This window comes from Pinus tabuliformis, chromosome Q (assembly GCF_031772625.1).
Source record: "Pinus tabuliformis cultivar Carrire ecotype Pingquan chromosome Q, CPIR1, whole genome shotgun sequence".
In the NCBI taxonomy this organism is placed as follows: Eukaryota; Viridiplantae; Streptophyta; class Pinopsida; order Pinales; family Pinaceae; genus Pinus; species Pinus tabuliformis.
The window spans coordinates 1,145,448,680-1,145,476,666 of record NC_142296.1 but is presented as its reverse complement, the minus strand read 5'-3'; positions in this window follow the sequence as shown (position 1 = coordinate 1,145,476,666).

Here is a 27,987-nt window from a genome sequence, read left to right as displayed (position 1 = left end):
CGCATAAAAAAACACATAACCATTTAACGATTGTAATGATCTGCGATCTTGCGATAGCGCGATACTGCGATCCGTGATCTTGCGATAGCGCGTTCTACCAACCCTGCGATAACACATCTTAATGAGCGGTAATGCAATTGTGCAATACTGCGATGCTGCGATGCGAATCATAGAAACATTCCACCGCAAATTTTCCCCGGCTCAACATTCAAGAAAAGCTTTCCATAAACCAAGAATTGGATACACGCTTTAATGATAATTAATGAATGATACGCCAGTTGTTAATGAAAAATGGTTTTGTGTTTTTCGAAGAGTGATTTCACGTCAGGTAGCATGTTTTTGTACTTCTGTAGAGTTTAAAAGCTTTCTTGTCGATTTTTATTATCATTACTCTCTCCTCATGTGTGAACTGCAGGAAAAAAAATAGAAGTAACACAAAGAAATGGGCAAGAAGCCATGAAGGAAAAGGTCAAAACTCCAATGCTCAGAGACAGAGAGGAGATGCCCTCATAAATGGATACCGCATGCAACAGAGCTGCAGATTCACAGAACGTTGCTGAGCTATCCATTACAAATCTTTCATTCACAGCCATGGTTGAATGAGTAGTTGAACAATGCTGATATCAACAGGCGGTTTAACGCTCAAGGTCAGAAGCTCATGAAAGCAGTATGTTTATAAATTTTGAAGCTTATACCTGGTGAAGGAAAAGGCACTAAAGGCAAAAAACACATCAGAGAGGCCCAGATCAAAGAACGGAGGAAGTTTCCTAGCGCTAATCGCGCATCGCTGAGAAAATTGCTCAAAAAGCAAAGCTTCTAATTGCTCAGTCACTTGTAAGCCCGGAAAACGCAAGAAAGCAATGGTAAAGAACAAACTGGAAACATAAAGCTGAAAGAAGAAGCAATTCGAGGATTAACCAAGTGGAACTTGGATTATTACTGGGCATACACAGTAAATCCACATAGCCAGAGGATGACTCTCAAGTATATCACCGATTTTGCTGAAAAGATGGTGCCAGCTCTTACCATTTCTGTTTGCTTAGCTCAACCAAAAGCGCAAGACAATCAGCCGACTCTACCCAGGCAAATATTGAATGCTCGCAACATTAAGGAGCAAATGCAAAAATAATTAGATATTAGATTTAATTTTTAGAAATAGTTTTTCTTAGAAAAAGGGCAGTCATTTAAACCGTATCCTGAATCTGTGTAATTAAGTTATTTAGTTAGTAGTATTTAAACCCTTCTCATGCATTTAGAGAAGGGTCCAGAAATTTATCAAAAACTTGTCCTTAGAACATGCACTTTTTCACCCTTAGAGGAGGTTTTGGTGAATGAATGGATCAATATTTGTTGATGTTTGCATTTGATATCTACTACTGATGTTGCACTTCTGTACTCTTAGTGGATGTTAGAGCAAGGAGAGATAAACCATTGTTGCTTGAAGCTTATGAGTAGGACCAGTCATAAATGGTACTTTTATCTCTTGACCATTTCTGCTTATATGTTAAAGTGATATACAGTTTTTAGTTGTTTATGTATTATTGCATGAATGCTTGAGTTATCATTTGGCACTTTTTTACGGTGATAGCTATTTATTTATGCCTAATGTATGAATAGCCCATTATGCGATATGCTGTTCACAACTGTTTCGTCTAACTTTTTATGCGAAGTGGTTCATCTTGATTGATTTCCTTTCTTATAATCGCTGAATGATCTTTATTACCAGTTGTTATTTGAAATCTCTTTAGATCGCATAATAAAAGAATTACATCCTGGGTTAGTATAGATTTAGATGTGTTGTTTATTAGATTACAATAGCATAGAATTAGATTAAAGTTTGAATCATAATAGCTTAGATAGGAACTGTTAGATCAGCAACATCAAATTCTACACACACACACTCAGATTGGGAAACTGGTCCCATTATCCCCAGTCGGACCCGCTATACCAAACAGATAAGGAGCTTCCAACCAAGGTCCAGACCAGGCGGGTATCCCCCTTGTTGTCGACCCGATTTTCGGGGCCTCAACATATTTGGCACTAGAAGGAGGGCTTGAACTATGAATGGCAAGTAAATCCAAATCTGAATACCATTTTGAGAGTAAATCGCCCTCATCATCTCCCCCGACTTCTCCATTACATTTAAATCCAGAGTCAGAAGTCGCTCGAGTATCAACTGCTGCTACACACCCTGATATTTCAAAACAATCTACCGTAGAACTTCCTGAAGTCGAATCCCTGATTCACAAACTTCAACGATTTTCCATTTCTCCTCAGAGATGTGATAAATCTCAAGGCAGTGTGACTTCGCAGTACAACCCTGCTCATCCCCTGACCAGGCTAAAGAGTGAAAAGTTTGGCGTCTAGCCAACCGAATTACCTCTTCCCACTAGGAAAATAGCAAGGAAATCACCATAAGAGTCTGACAGTGAGACTCTTTCGTCAACATCGTCCATCTCAACTACTTCACTGCGAAGTCAACCATCCACTCCTCCACACTAGATCATCGTCCATCCGTCCACTGGAACCCCCACAACCCCTCTTCAATCATCTACAATCGTAGTATCCTCATCCTCCCAGTCGCAGGGATCATCTTCTACACTTTCCTCTATTAGCAGTTCAACAATGGCCCAGTCTCCATGGAATAACCCTGGGGCAGTCTTAATGCCTGCACCCTTGAGTCAAATACTGGCCCATCCTGAGAAATGGCTGCCTAAATTCAATCCCGAGGCAGGCATGCTAGCAGAAGAGAATATAAACAACTTCATGCTTTCCATTAATCTCAATGGGGTTACTAATGAAGATGTTGTTGTTTGGCTTTTTCCCTATACACTGCAAGGAACAACCGGGTCATGGTACTTTTCATTACCCTCCTGATCCATCACAAGTTGGGACATCTTCCAGGACCAATTCCTAACCAAGTTTGGTGATGACAGGTCTATGGTAACGTTAATCAATGACCTATCCAATCTTAAAGCCAAAACTAGAGAGCCTATCAAGGACTTCAATTTACGTTTCAACAAAATTTTCAACAAAATTCCTACTGCTTCCCAGCCCAGCGAGGAAGTACGATGTGAATGGTATATTACCGCTCTACCATTGAACATAGCAATCTTCGTGGATAGGGCCAATAAAATAACCTTAGCTGATAACATGAAAGAGGTGATTCTGAAACGAATCATAGCCCTGGAAAAGAGATCCGCGATAGAGGAACGTAAATCCAAAAAAGTCACCTTCAAGGAAGACTCCAAGAAGAAACAAGCAAAAGATCCATTTGATTTGGAAGGATTGCAGAAAGTTCTAAAGACCATGTCCAATGAAATGGTCAACATAAAAAAGAAAGTAGCAGAAACTTCTTCAAAAAAGCCCTACAGAGCTTTTAAAAGAGGTCCTTCAACGGATTCAAAGCCACCCAATGCCATTTCAAATGTTGAATCCGAGGAAGAGGAAGAGGAAATTGCCACTGAAGGGCAGACTGATGACAAAGAAGTTGTGGAATTACAAGGAATGTGGGATTTCATCCTCCCACAAGAAGACGATCAAGAAGTATTTCCAGTTAGCACACGAAGCAAAAATCAGCTTGATCCTCCCCAAACTATCTCTAAGCCGAAGAGCGCAAGCTCTGCAATAAAGGATAAAGTCGCGACAAAGAAAACAATATCTAAAGCGACTCAAACTAGCCCAGTCCAAACAGATGAAATGACTCCATCTAAAACACTGATAGTGTTGGATGAAATGGAGTACAATATTATTGAAGACATGAAGAAGACTAGGGCTAACATCACCCTTTACGAACTGAGCAAGTTCAAACATAAACAAAAGATAATGATGAAAGAATTACATGCCGTGCCAGTTGCACCTTTGCCTGCTGCTGTACTTTCTCAAGCTTCCCATAACATGGGAAGACCTCTGACTAACGCGATCAATAAGATTGATCCAAATGAAATCTCCCTAATTGGAGGAAGATCAAGATCTCACACTCCCCAGTTTCTCCTTACTTACGAAATCTTCAATAAAAATGTGCACAATTGTTTGGTAGATTCCGGTGCTTCATCAAATATTTTACCCAAATCTATATGTGCCAAGTTAAATATTCAACCACAGAAATCCGCAGTGCGCATAGTTCAGCTAGATCGATCTCAAGTCGAAGTGATTGGCGAACTAAATCAAGTAACCATAAGGTTTTCATCTAACTCGAAGGTATGTCAGGTTATTGACATTCTAGTTGCCGATATCCCAGAATTCTATGGCTTAATTCTTAGCACAGATTGGTCAGAAAAACTCCATGGATACTTCGAAATCGACTAGTTGCACATGTGGCTGCCCTACAACGGTAAACCAAATCAAATAAAAGTTGAACGAGAGCTACACCAGAAGTACATAGTAATGGAGTTAGAGGGAGAAAATGAACCAGTAGCGTATAACAGCGACATTATTGGCAATTACTCGGTAGATTCTTTTCTCGGCAATTTCAATGCTCATGCGTCACCCTATTTAGAACACTCTGTTTTGTCCCAAGTCGAAAATTTTTCTCGAACTAATAGTTTGAAATGTATCAATTTTTTAGATAAACCTATAAACAAATCCTTGTTTTGGAAATTATTTTTTGATGGTTCTAGATCTAACGAAGGAGCAGGAGCGGGATGCGTTTTGATTAGTCCAGAAGGAGATAAGATCATGCTCACATGCAGACTCGAATTCGATTGCACAAACAATACAACAAAATACGAGGCTTTGGTTCAAGGCTTGTATAAAGCAATCGGGTTAGACGTCAAGTATCTTCAAGTTTTTGGAGACTCTGAGATTGTGGTTAAACAGGTACGTAACACCATACATTGCTTATCGGGTCATTTGAAACATTATCAATCCTTAGTACAAGATCTGACTGAGCATTTCATAGCGTTTAATATTTCTTCAATCCCTAGGCTCCAAAACGCAAGTGCAGACCTTTTGGCTAACGTAGCTTCTAAGCTTATTCTATCTGAAGATTTTAGTCCAGATAGATTCTCAATAGAATTAATCTTTAGACCGTCCATTCTTGACAACATCACAAATTGGAGAGTATTCAATGATGATCCTGATATTGTAAATTTCCTAACCTCTGAAGGATCCTACTCCAATCAAATAATTGACGAAGACCAGCACAATCAACAATTGCAACAAAATAGCACTAATAATGCTATACCTAAGTCGGTGGTCAAGTTGGAAGACTTGTATGATTTGAAAGATCGGTTTAAGAGTTCTACCAATTCAAAACTCCAAAGTTCAACCTTGAACTATGAATTAGTAAACCTAGGGACTGATGCTAAACCACAAAATATTAATCTAGGCCTCGGCCTAGCCCCTGAAGAGAAACTAGCGTATATTCATCTTTTGAGACAATATAAAAATGTTTTTGCTTGGAATTATGATGAGCTGAAAACATACGACACTTCCATCATCCAGCATACTATTCCCATGATCGATAATGAAAAACCTGTCCAACAAAAGCTGAGAAAGATCCACCCCAATTTAGAAAATCAGATAAAAACTGAGCTCAACAAGTTATTGAAAGCCAGGATAATCTTTCCCGTTAGACATTCCAAATGGGTTTCCAATATGTTACCCGTTAGAAAGAAAAACGGAGATATTAGGATTTGCATTGACTTTCGGAACCTTAACAAAGACTGTAAAAAAGATAATTTTCCTCTACCACCTATGGAACAGATACTGCAGGCAGTGGCGGGCTCAGAATTAATGTCTTTCTTGGATGGATTTTCAGGATACAATCAAGTGTTGGTACATCCTGATGATCAGTTGAAAACCACATTCAGAACTAAATGGGGCACATACGCATATCGAAAGATGCCATTTGGTTTAATTGATGCTGATGCCACATTTCAGAGAGCCATGGACATCGCATTCAAAGGTTTAGTCAATAAATCTATAGTAATTTATTTGGATGATATAATAGTGTACTCGAAGAAGCGAAGCAACCATCTCAAAGACCTAAAACAAATCTTTCAACGGTGTTTAAGGTATGGAATTTCACTTAACCCAAAGAAATATTTTTTCGCTCTAAGTGAAGGGAAACTTCTAGGATTCATAGTGTCAAAATCCGGTATTCACATTGATCTCGACAGAATCAAAGAAATTTCTGAAATATCCCTACCTTATAACAAAAAAGCCATGCAATCTTTCCTTGGTCAGATCAATTTTGTAAAGAGATTCGTTCCAGATTTTTCACGAATCGTGTCTCCTTTGCAAACCATGATTAAAAAGAGTTCAAATTTTAAATGGGGTCAAGATGAACATGAAGCATTCAACCTGATCAAACAAGCTATTATTAATGCTCCATCTTTAGAAGCTCCAAATTTTTCAGAGCCTTTTATTTTATACACATTTGCCTCAGATAAGTCATATGCTGCGATTCTAACTCAAGCAAATCAAGAAAAAGCAGAAGCTCTAATTGCGTTTTTCAGCTCGAATTTACAGGGTGCTGAACTAAATTATTCAAATGTGGAGAAACAGGCTTATGCTGTTTTCAAAGCGGTCAAATACTTCAGACCTTTCTTACTTAAAACCCATACTAAGATCATAGTACCATTTCCAGCGGTAAGGAATCTTCTAGTACAGAAGGATGTGGGTGAGAAAAGGGCCAATTGGGTTACTTCCTTACAGGAATATGATATTGAGATCAAACCAGCAAACATTATAAGAGGTCAAGGCTTCTGCAAAATGCTGGCTGGAGCATCGCAAATTTTTGAAATTCCATCTGAAGAGGTACAAATGTGTGAGGTAAGCCTAAACTATGCAGAATCATTATATGTTGATATCATTTGTTATCTTAAGAATGGGTATGCTCCTTCACACCTTGATCATACTAAGAAAAGGGCGCTAAGGTTGAAAGCTAAGCAATATCAGCTCATAAATGATATTCTTTTTAGGAAAAATTATGATTTTGTTCTTCTTAGGTGTCTTGAGAAAGCTGAAGTTGAAAACGTTTTGCAGGAGCTCCACGATGGGCCAACAAGCGGACACTATGCTGGAGATGCTACTGCACATAAAATATTACACGCAGGATATTACTGGCTCACACTGTTTAAAGACTCGCACAGTTACGTGAGAAGATGTCAAGTCTGCCAAACTACTGCTAGAAGACAAAAGAAGACATCCCTGCCACTACAGCCGGTAAACATCGAGCAACCTTTCAGTCAGTGGGGCTTGGACATAATAGGTGAGATCGTTCCTCACTCTTCTAAGCATCATAGATACATCCTCACAACAACAGATTATTTTACTAAGTGGGTAGAAGCAGTTCCACTCAAGACGGCTAATTCTGAAAATATCATTGAATTCATAGATCAATTTATAATCACCAGGTTTGGATTGCCATCCGCTTTAATGTTTGATAATGCATCGTACTTTTCTGGAAATGAAATGACTGAATTTTCACTTAAAAGAGGATTCAAACTTAAATATTTAGCTAATTACTATCCACAAGGTAATGGGTTAGCTGAGTCAACAAATAAAAACCTAATCAGGATTATTAAAAGAACAATTGATCAAAATCATAAAAATTGGCACAAGGCCTTGATATATGATTTATGGGCAGATCGGATAAAGCAAAAAGCTTCTATCAGCACTTCTCCCTTTAATTTAGTTTATGGGAAATAAGTGGTTCTTCTGACTCACTTAGAAATTCCCTCTTTGTCTTTAGTACAATACATTGATGAAGTACCCACTTCCTCCTTACAACTAAGACAAATGGAAATAATTAAATTAGAAGAACAACGAGAACAAGCTAGGAAAACACATGCTCATCATCAAGCACTAGTAAAATCCTCTTTTGATTCAAATATAATGACTAGAAAAGATTTTCAGATGGGAGATTTAGTTTTAAAGTGGGACAAGGCTCATGAAGAAAAGGGCAAACATACAAAATTTCAAAGGATGTGGCTTGGTCCTTTTCAGATTGTAGAAGTCATAGGTCCATCAACATTCGTGTTACAGGATTTAGCAGGTAAGAGGGATCCTTTGCCTGTTAATGGACAAATTCTCAAGAAATATTTTCCATAGAAGATTATTCCTCTATTTTTGTAGAATAGTTGTTTTTATTTTTCATAATAAAACCAGTTGTGAGTGGTTACATTAGGCATTTATGAAAAAGACACCAATTCTCTTTCATATTTTGAACTTTTCACTTGTATAAATAGCAAATCTTTTGGAAAACTGGTCTTTATTATTGATAGATACAGTTAAAAACTTTAGCCTAGATATGATACTAGTTTCAACTTCAAAAAATTTGATGAAAGCAACCTTTAGTGAAGAAATTGTTTTATCTCAGTACAATGAAAAGTATCAATAACAAAATATAGATTCTCTGTCGAACAGCTGTTTCCAAAAACACTATTATTGTCCTCTAGAGCTATACTAAGGAAACAATGACTTCCTCCCTACTAAGGAAATCGCAACTTTCAGAGGAATAACCCAAGGATACACTTTATCTTGAAGAATAAGAGGTCTCATCACGAGCCGGCTTATCATTATCACAGATATTATAACTTGCTGACTTTGCCAATATTGTACACCACAACAGGGCAATGACTCAAGATTGTTGCAATCAAAAGACAAGGGGTCTCATCACGAGCCAGCTTGTTTAGCAAAGTTATAAATCAAGTGAATGAATGTGTCATAATTTGGCTACCAAACCAAGACATTTTTCTTTAAGAATAAAAAGAAAATCAAAGCAACAAGTGTGGATATGGATACTTCTTTGAAAGTTGTAGGCCACCTTAAGTAGGATACAGGATCATTGCTGGGTAACAGGTAACTCTGTCGAGGCTATAAACGCCTGCTGGCAGCAGAGGCTCTACCTACGACAAATGATCATATTTAAAACTGGTTTACAGAGGAGACTTTGTTTTATCGGACCAAGTAATGGTTGATGTAAATACAAGGACTAGCTTGAGGAAGCAAATAGTCAAAGTAGAAAATGGTTGAAACAAAATATCATTGACAGTTTAGAGCATAATGTACTTTATCTTTCCATAACAAAGTTTAATTTTCTGAAAATTTTTCTATTTTGGAAGTTTGAAAAATTCAATAGAAAAACAGAGATAACTAGTTCTTCCAAGTGAATCGCCAATTGTTGTGGCCACCAACAAACCCCCTCCTTATTTAGTATTAGCAATAACACTAGATAAGTGGGGACCCTTAGTAAAAAATTCAAAAAATTCAATTAAGGCTTATGTATGTTACTCCTTAAGAAAATATCGCATCGCGCAAGGAATGATAGGACATTTCCTTATGAATAAAAATGATAAACTGCGAAAGTGTGACGCAAATTCCATCACATCGCATGCATTAAGAAACGCTCACATTGGAAAACCTTAAAAAGTCGCCGATATCCGATATGCGATATCGCATATCACATATCGCAATGTCACATAAAAAAACACATAACCATTTAATGATTGTAATGATCTGCGATCTTGCGATAGCGCGATACTGCGATCCGTGATCTTGCGATAGCGCGATATACCAACCCTGCGATAACACATCTTAATGAGCGGTAATGCAATAATGCGATACTGCGATGCTGCGATGCGAATCACAGAAACATTCCACCACAAATTTTCCCCGGCTCAACATTCAAGAAAAGCTTTCCATAAACCAAGAATTGGATACGCGCTTTAATGATAAATAATGAATGATACGCCAGTTGTTAATGAAAAACGGTTTTGTGTTTTTCGAAGAGTCAGTTCACGTCAGGTAGCATGTTTTTGTACTTCTGTAGAGTTTAAAAGCTTTCTTGTTGATTTTTATTATCATTACTCTCTCCTCATGTGTGAATTGCAGGAAAAAAAATAGAAGTAACACAAAGAAATGGGCAGGAAGCCATGAAGGAAAAGGGTAAAACTCCAATGCTCAAAGACAGAGAGGAGATGCCCTCATAAATGGATACTGCATGCAACAGAGCTGCAGATTCATAGAACGCTGCTGAGCTATCCATTACAGATCTTTCATTCACAGCCATGGTTGAATGAGTAGTTGAACAATGCTGATATCAACAGGCGGTTTAACGCTCAAGGTCAGAAGCTCATGAAAGCAGTATGTTTACAAATTTTGAAGCTTATACCCGGTGAAGGAAAAGGCGCTAAAGGCAAAAAACGCATCAGAGAGGCCCGGATCAAAGAACGGAGGCAGTTTCCTAGTGCTAATCGCGCATCGCTGAGAAAATTGCTCAAAAAGCAAAGCCTCTAATTGCTCAGTCACTTGTAAGCCCGGAAAATGCAAGAAAGCAATGGTAAAGAACAAACTGGAAACATAAAGCTAAAAGAAGAAGCAATTCGAGGATTAACCAAGTGGAACTTGGATTGTTACTGGGCATACACAGTAAATCCACATAGCTAGAGGATGACTCTCAAGTATATCATCGATTTTGCTGAAAAGATGGTGCCAACTCTTACCATTTCTGTTTACTTAGCTCAACCAAAAGTGGAAGACAGTCAACCGACTCTACCCAGGCAAATATTGAATGCTCGCAACATTAAGGAGCAAATGCAGAAATAGTTAGATATTAGATTTAATTTTTAGAAATAGTTTTTCTTAGAAAAAGGGCGGTCATTTAAACCGTATCCTGAATCTGTGTAATTAAGTTATTTATTAGTAGTATTTAAACCCTTCTCATGCATTTAGAGAAGGGTCCAGAAATTTATTAAAAACTTGTCCTAAGAACATGAACTTTTGCACCCTCAGAGGAGGTTTTGGTGAATGAATGGATCAAGATTTGTTGATGTTTACATTTGATATCTGCTACTGATGTTGCACTTCTGTACTCTTAGTGGATGTTAGAGCAAGGAGAGATAAATCATTGTTGCTTGAAGCTTATGAGTAGGACCAGTCATAAATGGTACTTTTATCTCTTGACCATTTCTGCTTATATGTTAAAGTGATATACAGTTTTTAGTTGTTTATGTATTATTGCATGAATGCTTGAGTTATCATTTGGAACTTTTGTATGGTGATAGCTATTTATTTATGCCTAATGTATGAATAGCTCATTATGGGATATGCTGTTCACAACTGTTTCGTCTAAATTTTTATGCGAAGTGGTTCATCTTGATTGATCTCCTTTCTTATAATCGTTGAATGATCTTTATTACTAGTTGTTATTTGAAATCTTTTTAGATCGCATAATAAAAGAATTATATCCCGGGTTAGTATGGATTTACATGTGTTGTTTATTAGATTACAATAGCATAGAATTAGATTAAAGTTTGAATCAGAATAGCTTAGATAGGAACTGTTAGATCAGCAACATCAAATTCTACACACACACACACTCATAGATTGGGAAACTGGTCCCATTCTCCCTAGTCGAACCCACTATACCAAACAGATAAGGAGCTTCCAACCAAGGTCCAGACCGGGCGGGTATCCCCCTTGTTGTCGACCCGATTTCCGGGGCCTCAACACACTGTTATCTTATATATGCAGTCCAAATCTCCATCACTTTCGTAATTGCGGACTGGTTCAGTATAGCGCGATCCTTCAGCAGGATCTAGGGGTACTATTACACAGAGCAATTTATTTTCAAATATCATCTTTCGCTTGTTCAGGTTGATTACCTCGTTCATGTTAGTAGCCCAATCAACGCCAAGGAGTGCAGGGTAGGGGTTGCTGTCATCCACAATTTCTATCACTTAAAAGTCAGCCAACGTGCTCGTGCCTTCAATGTTTATGGTTACTCCTTACAGTCATCCCATGGGGATGATCTTCTCTTGGTTTTCCATCCTTAACTGAATCAAAGACCACTACAGTGCGGGTCTTCCCATCGGCTCCCAAGTCTGCTTTGGTAAAACGTGCACATCTAACCCCAGATCCAGAATAACCTTATCCATTTCATATTCTCCTATCTACGCGGTTAGTCTCATATCACGCCCTGTGTTGGGAACGAGATCCCCCAAGGACAGTTTTGGGGCTAAAAGCCCATGTTTTGGGTCTAATTTGTAATAAAGTTGTCAAGTCTCCACATTTTGTGGTCGTAGAGCACGAAGGTGTCATAAGTCATAACGGGTTGTCCACCCTTATTTTTGTAAAGTAAAGTCGGCTGTAGAGATATACCCATGGTCCGCGGACCATGGGATTGTATAAAAAGAGCTAAGAAAGTAAGCTCTAAGAAATAATCAATAGTAATAGAGAGTCATAGGTTGTAGATGAAGTCTTGAGGATAAGGAAAAAAGTCTAAGTTTTGGGTCATAGCGTAGGTAGAGGCTCTACAGTTGACTGTGCAGAGGCCTAGGGTACAAGTCCACAGCTGAGTGAGCAGACCCCTACAGCTGTGTGCGTAGGGCAAATAAAGTCTGTAATCACCTGAAGATATCATTAAAGAGAAGAATTCTACGAATTCTGCGTCTTTGTTTCCTGTTAATGCATCTTGTCATATTGTGTATGAATTTCATTTATAATGCTTATGTGATGTGTGAATATATGTAATTACATTGGTTAATTGAATGCAAGTAAGAATAATTGTTTACACACTGCTAACTGTGATTGTTTAATAAGATAAGTAAGTTACTTGAGCCAGTTTGGAGATCTGCATGATAAGCTGCCTTAGCAGCGCAAAAGTATTTGAACCATAGGTTAGGGCTACGTGAAGGCCGATCGTAACCCTTGGCGAAGGTAACAAAGGGTAGAGTAAGGGGTTAGATAGGCAAAACACTAGTACTCAACGAACTGCGCGAAAGCAGGAATAGAAGGGATAAACCGACATCACGAGCATCTCAGGGTGTGGAAACTTGGTTCCAGCATCTCCCATACTACTTTGGGTGAGACTTCGGTTTGCGCTGCACGGTCTGATGATGAAAGGGCCAGTAGTGTAGGGATTTGTTTGGCTAACTAACGATGAACTTGGGTCAGGCCCCCCCAAGCCAACAAATGGTTCCGTTGCCGAGACCGGAATCTACATAAGAGATGTGTGATCTCGTATCACTAGAACATAACTAAGAAAGAGATTGGAGACTGGTTGGATAGGAAGATCCACGAATTCGCGGTGTAGGAGAACAAAAACCTGCCACTTTCTAAGGAACACTGGCTGGACAGGTACCTATATACATAAATACACGAGATCTTTCTCTGTTCCTTTCCAGTTGAGCTATATGAGTGGATCGTGAAGCTAGTAGATATCCAAGGAAGGTGAGGACTTGATGGTCCTATTGTTTGGACTTCGGAGTTAGTACAGAGACTGGAAGCCTCTGAGGACAAGATCGCCCGTGCTATCGATCATTGGCTCGATCGCATCATAGGAGTATTTGTGACTGAATTTGTGGTCGATACCTCAGTGAGCTATAACGAGGCGGAGAGGCACTTTTTCAAAGGTCTGCGAGGTAAGTACTTAAAATCTTTGAATACCTATATTAAAATGTTATTGTGCGAAAAGCGGGTTATGCAGCTACCTTGATGTTCAGAGCTACGCGAAGCGGAAAAAATTACAGGAACGAAGGAAGAAAGGGTCTTGAATATAGTCCATTAATTTCACCTCCACGAGGTGATGAAGAGGGAGTAGCACAGGCTTCTCCGTGAAGTGCTATTTAGTTAATAAGACAAGGATTCCCATGACTACCACCTCCACCCACACCACCTCCAACTTCACCACGATCACTTGCGACTTCACTTGTACCACCTCCACCTCCACCGCAGTTCAGCATGGTGAATTCAATGAAGCTTCCTTTACTCAAAGGCTTGGGAAATGAGGACCCAAACCCATTTTGGTTCATTGTGAAAGCTGTATGGGAAGCTCAAGGGGTTATAGATGATCACTTGAAGAAGGAAACACTAGTTAGTGCGCTACAGGATTGCACGTTAACTTGGTACATTAAGTACTCTAATGATAACCCAAATGTTGGAGTGGAAAAAATCTAGACCCCGCCAAACAAAGAATTCAGTAGGACTAAATCTGAGGCACCGTCGATTATGGGGTTCAAAGAAATCGCGATGAAGCTAGGTGAGACACCTTGGGAGTTAGATCAGAGGTTGAAGTGTCAAATCTGCGAAGCTAACATGAACTTAACAGATGGATAGCATCACGAGTGGTTTGTGGCTTTGCTCTTGCCACACCTAAGGGTTGCGTCGTCACAACAAAAGATAATGACTCAGGCAGAGGCCTTGGAGATTGCAATAAGACTACATGAAACACCAATGCAAGATGAAAATCTGGGGGTTCAGCAGATCCATGAGCAGTTGAGAAATATTTGCCTTGAGATGCAAAGTTTGAATCAAGACAAAATAGTTTGACTAGAGGTGTGCGAAGAGGTATGGTGCCTAAAATGCAAGGGTCAGGGGCATGACAAAGACCATTTCCCAGTCTTTGCGAACTACATGGCAGGAGGAGGACACATGCCCTTGAGGCCGAAACCTCAAGCAGGACCAGGCGTGGGGCCTGCATTGTGGTGCTCTATATGTCAAGTAGCAGGAAAACATGCCACAGATAACTGTCATTTGCTGAAAACGTTTGTACAAACACCACAACAACTGTTCTGCAACTTCTGTAAGTCGGTAGGGCATGATGAACGCAACTACAAAAGCTATGAATTGATGATGGATAGAACACCCACCTATAGGTTTCAGGAAGAAACGCAGCAGCCTGACCAAAATGCGGGGATGGCGCACATACGCTTTCAGGGGCGTGGACGAGGCTGAGGCGGAAGAGGACTTGGTAGAGGTCAGGGATAACTAATCTTTTAGAATTATGGAGGATCAGGACACTATGCCCATGATTGCACTAACCCAACACATCCGTCATGCAAATATTGCACTCCGTTTGATCATGAAACGAAGGACTGTCCTACGCTGATAGCGAGGATACGTGACAAAGGGGCGCTACCACATCAACCGACTTGGAACCTGCGAATGATGAGGTCTGAGCCTCGCGAAGAGGATCTGAATGTGAATATAGTGCTCCGAAGTGGAATCTCAATAGGAGATAATAAGGGGAAATAGCCCAAAGATAGCGCATGGGTTCACAAAGCTCTGGTGAAGGTAGTTGAATTCAATTTGGAGCGTGCACGCGAAATGTTCATGGAAGAAAAGAAGAGCTTCGCTGAGGCCTCCACCTCATGGAGCAAGGATAAGCTTGATCAGGAGATGGACCCTTCTATGCTTACAACCTTCCTAGAGACCTGCATGAAGTTGCTGCATGATAGCAAGGCTGTGAAGGGATTATAGGAGCTTATAAATAGATGCGTTAGAAACACTCTGGGTGAACCATGCGTGGAAGAAAAGATTGGTAAGTGTAAAACAAGAACAGGATGAGAGATGAGGCTGACCGTGCAAATAGGAGAGTACAAAATGGATCAGGTTATTTTGGATCTGGGGTTAGACGCAAACGTCCTACCAAAGAAGACTTTGAACGGATGGGGAGACCCGCACTACAGTGGTCTCTGATTCAGCTAAGGATGGTGAATCAACAGAAGATCATCCCCATGGGGCAGCTGCAAGGGGTGATTGTAGATATTGAAGGTGCGAGCGCGTTGGCTGACTTTGAAGTAATAGAAATTGTGGATGATAGAAAGCCTACACTGCGCTCCTTGGCATTGATTGGGCTACTGATATGAATGGGGTAATCAACCTAAAGAAGTGAAAGAGGATATTTGAGAAGAAATCACTCCGCGTAATAGTACCCCTAAACCCTGCTGAAGGATCGCGCTATACTGAACCAGTCCACGATTATGAGAGCAATGACGATTTGGACTATATCTATAAGATAACAATGTGAGACCAAGGTTGGGTGAATCCAACAGTGGATGTATGAATTACATGGGATCACGAGAGTTCCAGCACCTAGAAATTTGATGAAGAATTAGAGCGCTAGTAGAATCGGTTACATGAAGTAATCACACTGAGTTGTAACATGATGACCTGGTTGCTTTGCTGTGTGTCGTCAAAGGTAAGAAATATGCCCACTTATGATGGCCTGAATGATGTAGATATATGTTGGGCGTGGGATCCCCCAAGGCAAGTTTTGGGGCTTAAAGCCCAAGTTTTGACTATGTCTAATGTAAAGACTCCGCAAAGTATGGACGCAGAGCGTGATGTTGTAATTGAGTCATAGGGTTATCTACCCTTACTTTTTGTAATGTAATGTTAGCTTGAGAGTTCTACCCATGGTCCGCAGACCATGGGATTGTATAAATAGAGCGAGGCTCTAAGTGTAAAGAGATAGATCCAGGTAAGATATAATGATGATGAATTGAGTCTTGGTGGAAGTGTAAAGTCGTGTTTTGGGTCATAGAATAGGAGAAGGCTTTGCAGTTGAGTGCGTAGAGGCCTAGTAGTTCGTAGCTGAGTGCGCAGACCCCTACAGCTAAGTGTGTAGGGTGAGTTGAGTCTGTAACCATGGAGAAATTAATAAAGAGAAGTTTCTTATCATTATATGTGTCTTTTTCCTATTTTATGCATTGAAGTATATTGGGTATGAATTACAAGTTTATTGTTTATATGTTGTGCGAACTTATATGAATATGTTGAATAATTGAATATAAGATAAGTATCTGTTTCTGTGAAGTTAATTAATAGTTATAAGAAGATAAGTAAGATCCGCAGTGTAACTTAGGAAAAGAGCACAGATTGTTGCCTTAGCAGCACGAAATCACCTCAGCCCCTGATTAGGGCTGCGCGAAGGCGAATATAATAGAGCGCGAAGGCCTCACAGGCCAGAAAAGTGTGCGAAGCAACCTGCATGAAGGTATTCACAGTTGAATAAAACGACCCCTTAGACATCTCAAGGGTGTGGAAACTTGGTTCCAACATCCCCCCATATTGCTTCGGGTGAGACCTCAGTCCACGCTCCGCAGGCTGTTGCCGAAAGGGCCGGTAGTACAGAGATTTTTTTGGCTAATTAACTCTGAACCTTGGTCAGGCCCCATCAAGCCAAAAAATGGTTCTGCTGCCAAGACCAGAATCTGCATAGAGATTTTTGATGTCGCTTCACTAGAATCTGTCATGCGGAAAGAGTCAATTTTGCGGACAAAACCGAACTCCCTAGAAGCTAAGGCTTTCTAGTGACAAACAAGACAAGTAAACACTACCTTTCTCTAAATATGCATTTAGAATACAAGTAATCAGATGTTTGTAACATACCTTTAGTCCAACGCTTTGTAGTAGTCCAGCCTCGCCGATCCGGATGAGCTCCTCCTTCTCTTCGAAACCTGCATTCACTAACAAGCCAAAAGATTACATAGCACCTGAATAACTTATAAAATAACACATATTCATCATACAGACCAAGGAGTATATGAAACAAATCATGAATAACAACTTGTTGAGAAAAATGAGTTTATTTGCATTAAGTGGAAACAAAAGAAACCATTACAACCTGAGCCTTGGTGTTGTGCAAGTTCCTCCCAGGGTCCAGCAAGAGTTTTCCTTTACTTTGATCACCTCACCCACTTCCAAATGAAGCTAAGAAAGGATGGGAATCTCTCCTCTCAAGCTCTATAAGGGAGTCCTAATCTCAGCAGCATCTACCCTTAGGAATGTTCAGCTTTCAACCTCTCCTCCCCCTGGCCCAATGCATGTATTTATAGTGCTGTGGAGGAAGTTAATCAGGTCCACCATGAATGGGATAACCCCCTCTTTCAATGGGATAGCTCCCCTCTTCATGGGATAAGTTCCTCTTACATAGGGATGCATGAACCATCTGGAGGCGCCCAATCCACGTCAAACCATCTTCTAGAATGCTCTAGAAATGACCACAAGTAACTTTTTGAAGTGAAACTTGTGCCTTTTGACCTTTACAGGAGTACGCACCCAGACCTTTACATACAGAGCATACAAGTACACAGGTTTTATGAACTTGGGGTGCGTACACGCAGGTGAGGCCAGGAGAAACTGCGTAACCAGAGTTAATTGACTTTTGAAGGACTTTCTCTCTTTCTTGGAGTTTGACATGAGGAGCAGAGGTATGAGACTTGCCAAGGAGGATAGTATGACAATTTATAGAGCCATACTAACTGCAGATAGTCATGGTGACAATTTTTAGTGTAACAGATTGCCCCCTAAAGTGCGAAGCCTGTAGTAGATTTAGGGTTTCATATCATCTAGGAAGGGTGAAGTACTTTATCATTTCAAGGATTATCTTGTGGAGAGCCTGGTTGGAACCTGCAAGTATTCAACACAAAATACATGTATGAGATCATATCATCGCTTAGGTAGGCATTCCCATACTCAGATCAAAAACTTTAACTAGCAAACTAACTATTGCTCTGATATAGAAATGATTTCGCAGTACATCATAATCATAGAATCATGTAGACACAGTATGGACGCAGCCATCTATTTATAGTTAGTCTACATATACAATGAATACAAAACTACTCGCAGCTTGGATGGTGGAAACTAGATCCAGGGTCTTCATTTCTACTTCCCGAAATAGTACGATTCTATCCATGCGAATAAATGGGTTGATGTCGAGCATGGTAGAAACCACTTGATTACTAGTCAATGATGTAAACTGTTAACAAGTGTGAGAGAAACCACCAGTGATGTCAATGGTTCTCAAAGTACCCAGTACAATCCATGAGATGTGAATGAATGTGTTGATGTCGAACATGTCATGGAATCCTTCGATCGAAAGTCAATGATGTAAACTGTCGTCGAAGGCGAGAAATCTGCCATTGATGCATGCGGATCTCAAGGTACTGACGATTCCTAGATCATCTTTCTAGAATAATGTGCTGATGTCGATAGAAAGCGATCCGTCATAGGCAAGCCCACGACATGAAATCATAAATCAAGTTGAAGAAATGTAGCTGTAAGGACTGACTCAGGGATGGTCAAGATGGATGACAGGTATTTTGCAGATGAATGGCTTGTTTGCAGTGACCTCTTGAACACATAACGACACAACAGATGGCTTGGTAACATTTGACCCAAAGTTAATACCCGGCTGAAGACTTTCAATGTGGTTTAATCAACTGTGAGGCAAAGGATTTCCCAACCCAGGTGAATGAAAAGTGTCGTGTTCAAGAGTGGTGATAAGGTTTCTTCTGAGACAAAGGATAACAAATAGGCTCATTTTTCTCTCTTTTCCCCCGCCATTTCTGGCAAGTACCTCTTTATTTTTTACAAGCTTGAGGAGGATAACATGTGCTTGATTATAAGCTCATCCTTTGGATGAGTCCAACTTAGTTTAGATTCGAACCCTAAGAAGGAGTGGTTCGTTCCTGTTTGTAATCGAACAGGTCCTTTACTGTGAAATTTTAACGAGTCCAGTATAGGAGAAACTCGGCGTTTTTCAATTTTAGAGAGTCTGAAAAAACTTAAGAAGACTCCAGGGTTGAACTTTTTCGTAAATTTGTGTCTCCCAAGCCCGAAAAAGTATAAAATAATACTTGAGAGAACCGCTTGGTCTTTTACGACCAAGGAGTACTTTCATAGTTAGTGTCTTTGACCTGAAAAGTAAAAAGTGATCAAGGACACGTCGTTTTATTTCCAGTATCGAGTTTGAAACGACAAAAACCCGACGATCTTTTCCTGTTTTTACGGTTAGAAAAGGGCTATAAGGGGACCGTCTTTTAATTCCATTTTAACGAGTGTAAAAGAAATGCTCGGCGATCTTTTCATGTTTTAGGAGTCAGAAAAGGGCTTAAAAGATGACTCTGATGTTTTTGTTTGTGAAAAATGACAATTTTCCCTGAAAATCCTTTTATCCTGCACAAAAACCAACACATTACTCATAACATTCATTTACTCAAAAAACCTATAAAAAGGGGTTTTACCATTTCATTTTTACCATTTCACTGTTGAGGAGAGAAAAAGGGCTTTTGGCAAGAAACTTCCCGTGGTCATTGCGGAGAATCCGACCGTCGAAACCGAACGCCGTCTCATCAGGTATTCTACAACATCCTCCCTTGCATTTCCATCCGTTTAGAATTTGTTTTTAAGTTTTGGTTTCATTTTTTGGAAGGCTTGGGGTTTCAAAGGCCGCTTTTCGGGGTACGCAGGTGCCCCAAAGGTGACCTGCGTACCCTGACATTTTCTCAGTTGGGAAAATGCAGGGTGTACGCAGCTTGCCTTAAGACAGCCCGCGTACACACGCTCTATTTCTAAAGGCGGGCTGCGTACACCGCGGAGTGGGTTTTTGAATCCCAATTTCTCCAAAATGAACCAAAATTTTTCAATTTTGTTGACTCTAACAGATGTTTTATGGTGTGTAGATTGCCCACCATGCTTGATTGGCGCGAAAGAGAGCACGAAGATGTCGATTTGGCCGCAATTAATCATCAACCTTCCATTGATGCTTTAAAGGCATGCGGCCTTTACAAATACTGGGCCATACCTGGCATGAGGGCCCAGGTAAGATTTCTAGAGTGGCTGGTCGAAAGGTGGAACGTCCAGGATCAGTGCTTTTACATTGGAGGGCACCAGCTCGAAATAGAGCCCTCTGACATTTACTTTCTCACTGGTTTGCCCAAGAGGGGCGAACAATTGACTCTGTCCGGGACTAGGCTGGGTGGCCAGTCCATCGCTAGTCTCTGTCTAGAGTGGTGCAATAATTAGAACAAGGAGAGAGGGATAGAAATAAAAAAGATATCCCGACCTGAACTTATGGTAATTGCCTTTACAGTTACCAGACTCTGCGGCGCAACCGCTTTGCACATTGCCACCGGGTCCCAAATGCGGATGGCGATTGACTGCTATCAAGGCACCATTTTCAACTGGTGCGATGCTGTGTTGGCCAATTTAAAGGGCCAATTGACTAGGGCAAAAAACAGGCAATTGAAGACTTTTGGTTATGGGCCTTTAGTTGTGAGTTTTGCTCTAGAGAGGGTTCCAATGTTGATCCCGCAGCAGCTCATTGTTGAGGCTGGGCTTCCCCGAGAGCCTAAGTTGATGCGATGGGTTGCGGTGATGGCCCGTCATCCTGACGAGGGCACTGAGGTTGTTCGATTTAGATCAGAGTATTTTCACTGGTTAGAGGACCAGGTCTTCTTGATTCAGGATTTTCCTTATGCCGAAGTCAATTTTCGTGGCAACCCGGACATGATTCTTCCACGGGGAGAACAGTGGGATGACACAGGTACTTTATTTTTCACAAGAGTTTTTTAAAATTATCTATTTTTTTGTTTTTATATATCGTATCAAAACTGACAGTGAAAAATTTCAAAACGCAGATGCAGGCCCATGACGTCCAGCCAATCTCCGACCTTTCGAGAGGAGACAACCAGTTGCACCAGCACTGGTCCCACAGAATGAGGCTACAGAGACCTTAGCTGAGTTGGAGCAAGACCTAGAGCGTCTGACGGCAGATATACCAGAGACTACTATAGATGATATTTCTATCAGGCTTCAGCGCTATGTAGTTGGAGTTCCAAGACCTTTTAGGAGCTTCTTATGTAGGGTAGCCCGTGCAGTGGTGTTGTATAGAGATCATCACCAGTGATTGGTTCATCATTTTTGTAGACACATGTGACATTTTGGTTTTTTGTACTTATCATTTTTGCCGATCATAAGGTGTTTTGCAACCTATGATCGAAGACAATGTATTTTTGACACACTCCTATCTATATATATATCATTATTACCGGCTTATCTTGTTAAACATGTGTGATTAAATGTTTTTAAATTTACATGTATGATTATTGCAAATGTCTGTCTAACATTCGAGAAGCAATTGCATCTGCTAATGTATTTAAAGACCTTGGAATATGTTGATATTCAATGTAATCAAACTCACGTTCCAAGAGACGCACTCTCAAAAATAACCTTAATAACACTGGATTTCTAATGGCATAAACTCTATTAAGCTATAATACAACGAGCTCAGAATCTAACCTCACTATCAAACTCTGAATCCCAAATGAAATAGATTCAGACAATAACTCAATCACTGCACTGTATTCTGCAATGTTGTTTATTGTTTGACCGAGGCTCACCCCATGCATAGAAACTAATTCGTCAGAGGGCGAATAAATAACCCAAGCTGCGGAAGAGATGTTCCGTGTATTACGACAAGCACCATCAGCAAATCCAATGTACGTTTGGAGAGGCATTGACATTTGCAAACATCAAGGGTAAAACCAAGATAAGCAGAATAACGACAAAAAACACACTTTCTAAGCTAAGCACACTGTCTAAACTAACAAACACACTAGCGAGAAAGAAAAATTAACCTAACTAACTTAACTAAAATCTTCACACCCATCATTTAAGCATAGTACCTCTTTAGGTAAAGTCCATTTCTGGGTTTACCCAAAGAGTCCCCGTCAAAGTCAACCAACTCATAGGCCCCTTTTGCTAGCTTTCGCTTAACAATGTAGGGCCCATGCCACATAGGAACGAATTTTCCAGCACCTAATTTATCGTTAGCTTGATCATACAATAGCACTAGGTCTCCTTCCGAAAAATTTCGAGGGGTCACATTTCGATCATACTGAGCTTTCATTTGTTTTGCATGAGTCTCGATTGCCAGCGCAGCATCGCGTCGAGTCTCATCTAATTGAGCTAAGTATAATAAACGCTTCTCCTCTTCAGAAGTAGCTGGAAGTAATTCGACAGCCATTTGAAGTGATGGGATTTCGCATTCAATGGGCAACACAGCTTCCAAACCATAAACTAGTTGGAAAGGAGTGAACCGTGTTGATGTTTTCACTGAGGTTCGGTATGCCCAAAGCACGGAAAATAACATGTTGTGCCAATTCGACCGATGAATCCCAATGATTCGTCGGATCATGATAACCAAAACTTTGTTGATGGACTCAACCAGACCGTTGGCTTGTGGATAATAAGGAGTTGAGCTATCGTGACACAAACCAAGCTGGCCTGTAAGTTCTGTCATCATAATGTTTCGAAAATGGTGCCCATGGTCAGTGATTATCGCTTGTGGGACACCAAACCTAGAAATAATGTGATTGAATACGAAAATCGCAGCTGTCTTGCCATCTGCCTCGAATGTAGGCATCGCCTCGGCCCACTTAGTAAAATAATCAACCGCAAGGATGATATACGCATGCCCCCCGGCCGAGTGAGGGTTACATGTAATAAAGTCGATACCCCATTTGGAAAAAGGACCAACGGCAATTATAGGGTGGAGAGGAGCTGGTGGTGCGCGCATCTTGCGATCAAACACTTGACAATTATGGCACTTTCGGACCGCAATGATACAATCTTTAAACATGGACGACCAGAAGTAGCCAGCACGCAACACCTTCTGAGCTGTGGCTGTTGTGGGGAAAAATGCCTATGCAGGATGATCCTATCCACCTAAGGTGTGACAGTGCCTTAGCAACAAACAGAGACAGCTATTCTAGTATTCTTCCTTTATGAATTAAAAATGAAGAGAGATGGATGGACTAACCGGTGTCTTCTGTTTGTCCCTCGATCCATATCCTCTCCTCTTTGGGAGTTCACAGCTACTTGCCCTCTTGCTCGCCCAACTTCAACAGGTCTCTGCAAGATCACAAGAGAAGAACACTACACAAAGACATAGATTCATAAACATAACTAGTTCATGATTAGAAGTAAACTAAACATACCAATGCAATCATACATCAAAGATACATCAGTATATAGGAGGAACCAATATAGCGTTATTGATGAATAACAAGGTTCAGGAAGAGATACAACCCAGAGGGCTCCAATCCAACATCTCCTTCCCAGCAGAATGGAATTCCTATCTTCACCTCCCTTCAAAGCATTAAGCACCCAATGATTCCAGTCTCAAACCAACAGCAATTCTTTGCAATAATAAAATTCCAGCCTCCCAGATCTCATGGAGGAGAGATCCATATATAGATGTTTGGAGAGAGGATGAGTCAGCTTGAGATCTGCCTAGTGTCCTCTCCCTCTATCAGTTCTTGATTCCACTTGGAGGTTCTTGCTTCCACTTGGAGATTTGGAACCTCTTACTCATCACCAGTCGAATTCCCTGAGGCAAGTGTCATTTTGGAAGCTTCTTGGGTTTTGACACCTTGAGAAATGAGCTTGCCACATGTCCACTCTCGCTCAGCGCAGGTAGCCAGTGTTGGCATTGACATTCAGCGCAGGTAGCCAGTGGAGCCATTGACATTCAGCGTAGACAGCCAGTGGAGCCATTGACATGATCCTGAATTGACTTGTTTTGAGCAGTTTCTGGTGGAGAACTTCTATGAATTGCTGTGGTTTGTTAGCCTTGTTCCTCTAGGGGTAGGAAAAACATGTTTAGGGACTTTGGATCCCTTAGATTATGGACATTTCATGCTCAATGCTGTAAGGCACAAAAATGTCTATAACAGTTGCCCCCTAAAGTATGAGGTCGTTTATCGGGTGAAATGCTTTATCCAGGAGGGTCCGAAGTTCATCCAATTGCTGGGAGGAGACCTGTAATAAGATACAATACAATACATTATTTTTCATACTGCTTTCATGATCTAGCTGAGGCGGGCATTCCCATGCTCAGCTTTATAAATTCATTTCTTTGTACATAGAACAGACAATCGTCTGATGGTAGACCGATAATTTCGATGAAATTATCATCCTTTGAGTAGGATGATCATCTGCTGCAATGATGTACATGTCAAATGTCTTTATCTTTCCTGAATATATATCGCAGCCCGGATGGATGAAACTAGATCCGGGGTCTTCAAACTCGTTCGATCTTCACTCTAAGTACAAGTCGATCCATGTGAGAATTGTTCTGAAGTCAAACATGGAAAGACATCGCTTGATTACCGGTCAATGAGGTAAACCGTTAACAAGCGCGAGAGGAATCACCGATAATGATAATGACCCTCAAGGTACTGCAGTACAATTCACGTGGTGTGAATAAAGGACTTGGCGTCGAACACCATGCAAAATCTTCTGGTCGAAGGTCATTGATGTATACCTGTCGCCGGAAGTGAGAAACTTGCCATTGAGGCATGCAAGCTTCAAAGTACTGAAGGGGTTGTTCCTAGATCAACTTCTTGGATAATGAGCTGATGTCGACAAGAAGTGATCTGTCAAAGGAGGGCCTTAATGAATCCCACATCAGTGACACGGAACGGAGCTAATGATTTTGATGGAGGTGAAAACGATCTGTGACATGTGATTCAGGGTGGCGGTCATGAAAGGATGAAGGATAATTAATGGCAGTGGATGGGACTCGGTTGACTCTTTCTGAATGACTTCTCTTGAACACATGGTGACACTGATGCGATGGATTGGTAGCATTACCCCAAATATGGATGGTATGGCGAGACCATGGTGATGTGACCGATGAATGAAACAACCCAACCCGATTGTGGTACGGAGGAAAAGTGTCATGTTCAAGAGCGACTTGCTACCGTCAAAGTTTTCTTTAGTTTCTCCCAATTTTTCCCCAGTCATTGCTAACCAGTACCTCTTTATTTTTGTCAAGCTTGAGGAGGATAACATATGCTTGTTCTATAACCTGCCCTTCGGGCAAGCCCATCGCTATGTTTTAACGAGCCTAGCGATAGTGAAACTTGTTCTCGTCTAAAGACAAGTTTGTCGCTATTTAGTGATTTTAACGAGTCTAACAACAAGGATAACTCGGTCCTTTTCATTTTTAGAGAGTCTGAAAAGGTACATAAAGTTAACTCCAAAATTCCTTTTTCGTCATCTAATCCCTTTAGTCCGAAAAAGTATAAAACAATACAGAAGGGATGAGTTTTCGATAGTTTTAACGAGCCGAACAAACAAGCGCTCGATCGTTTTTGTGCAATAATCCCTCAGGTCCAAAAAGATTAAAATCTAGAGGAGGGATAGCACTTCCTGTCGCTTTAACGAGCTAGAAGGCCAAAACTCGGCAATCTTTTCATATTTTACGAGTCAGTTGAAAAGAGCTTAAAGAAGACTCGTCTTTTGAGGAACGAGTGATAAACAGGGTTAGCAGCTGATTCCAGGTACAGGTTGGAATTTTCCAATCACGGCAGTGTCACAAGGATGGCTAGGTGAAATCACTCTTCGCAGCTGTTCCTCAAAATAGGTAAACAATCATATGGAGGTGAACGATCGGCCAAATGAAAAGTGGAGGTGACGGTGCAAACACGACCAAGGCTTTAATGGCTGATAAGGTTACATTCACAGTGGTTATTTACCGGGAGATAGTTCATTTTTTAACGAGCTCGAATGCGGAAAAACACTGCTCAACCTTATGTTTATTTTTTAACGAGCATGAACTATGTTCTAAAACTGCTCGGATCTTGCGTTTATTTTTTAATGAGCATGAACTGTGTGCTAAAACTGCTCGTTTATACCAGTCATATGATAAGAGTGTCTCATTAAAGATGCTATTTTTTAGGGAGCTTAGATCTTACGCAAGCTTTGCTCCGGATCCCTTCGTTATGCAAGTTCGAAAACGACTAATCCTACGAGTTTAAAGGGTTAGAGGTCCTAAAAATTTAAAAAAATAAATAGCCGCCCCTTGCTTGCACTCCAAAAGGTTTGCATGCCCCCAGGCATAAAGTATGATTTCAAGGTTACCTCTACTTCACTTCCGCCAAAACATTTGTTTCAACGAGAGAGGCTTACCTCTTTCAGGTTACCCAAAGATTGTCTTGTTCGCGGGCACGAATAAAACACTTCTTCAGCGATGTCTACCGAAATAGACAACGGTGAGAGACTCCGTCTGTCAACTCACATAACTTTGACAAAAGAATCTTATTCTAGAACAACCCTCTTCCTAGACGGACGGGGTACGGACTAGTCATATTCTCCCGTGGAAACCTACTCTATACCCAAAGTTTCTCGGCCGAAACAGACCAGGACGCATGCCCCATGGGTTCTAGTCATATCCTCCCGGATTACTCGCACTCATCAGGAGGACGGACCGTGGGTTGAGACTCTTCTTGCATGAATAGACCATTTAGGGATGGTATATGACTATTTGCGATGCGTGATCCGGGGAATGAAAGTTGGTCCACGAGCTTGACCATTCTTCCTTCATGTGGAAAACACATTACTCTAAAGAGTGATGAGACGATGGCTCCCATGCAATATATATAGTCTCATCCAAGGAGTAGGTTATAATCCAAGGGTCCTTGAACGACCATCACGTTCATTTGAATGGTCTTCCCTTTCAATGTTATGGGCACATTGGGGAGGATCCCTAAAGGTCGACTGGTTCCTTTATCAAAGCCTGATAGATTTCTCATTTCAGGCAAAAGCGCTGGCGAACCAAGCGCTTTCCAAGCAATAGAGGAAAGGATACTCACAGATGCCCCTTCATCAATAACTGTGCCAGCCATTACCATTCTGTATATTTGGACGATAATTCTGAATGGTATGCTAGCTGGCAAGCGGGGTCTGCCTAGTTGGTTCCAGTCGAACGAGACAACTAGGTTGCTTGGTGGTGGGACCGAGTAGACGGCTGGATATCGCTCTGACGAACTTCCCTCCTGCGATAAAGGAATGGGAGCGTTGCCCCCTTGTTCATTAGAGTCAGTGTTGATGAAGAGAATTTGGACGGTGTCGTCTTTATTCTCCTCTGTGATGGTATCATTCGAAGATAGAGCCTCTGAAGGCAAAACCGGGTCAACTGCCGTTTCAACCTTTAGACTTTCATCAGGTATGGATTCAGGCGGTTCATCTTTAATGACAGGTGCTTTGGCTGACCACCTGAGTGGGCCAGCCGGGTTCTCAACTAGCGAAGGACTTGGCAGGAGTCTTTGATATCCAGGAGGAAGTTGTGCTCGTAAAATCGGGCGATCTTCCAGAACCCTTTTTGCCTCGTCTAAGAAGGGACAACGGTGGATGGCATGATCGCCTTCACACAGTTTGCAGGGAAATCTAGCTTTCCCTCTCTGTCCTGTGGCTTCACTTCCACTAGTTGACGGTGAGCTGTCAACATGGCTATCAGAGGTCGACGCTACCGAATTGTGCAAACGGGGAGACCAGTCCCTTAGTATCCGAGGGATGCAGGGACAATCTCTGTGGAAGTGGTCTCCCCTGCATATGACACATGGCGATTTAGGCCTAGTGAGTGCTGTGTGTGGATTTTTGTCAGACGACACTTGTTTGCCCCCA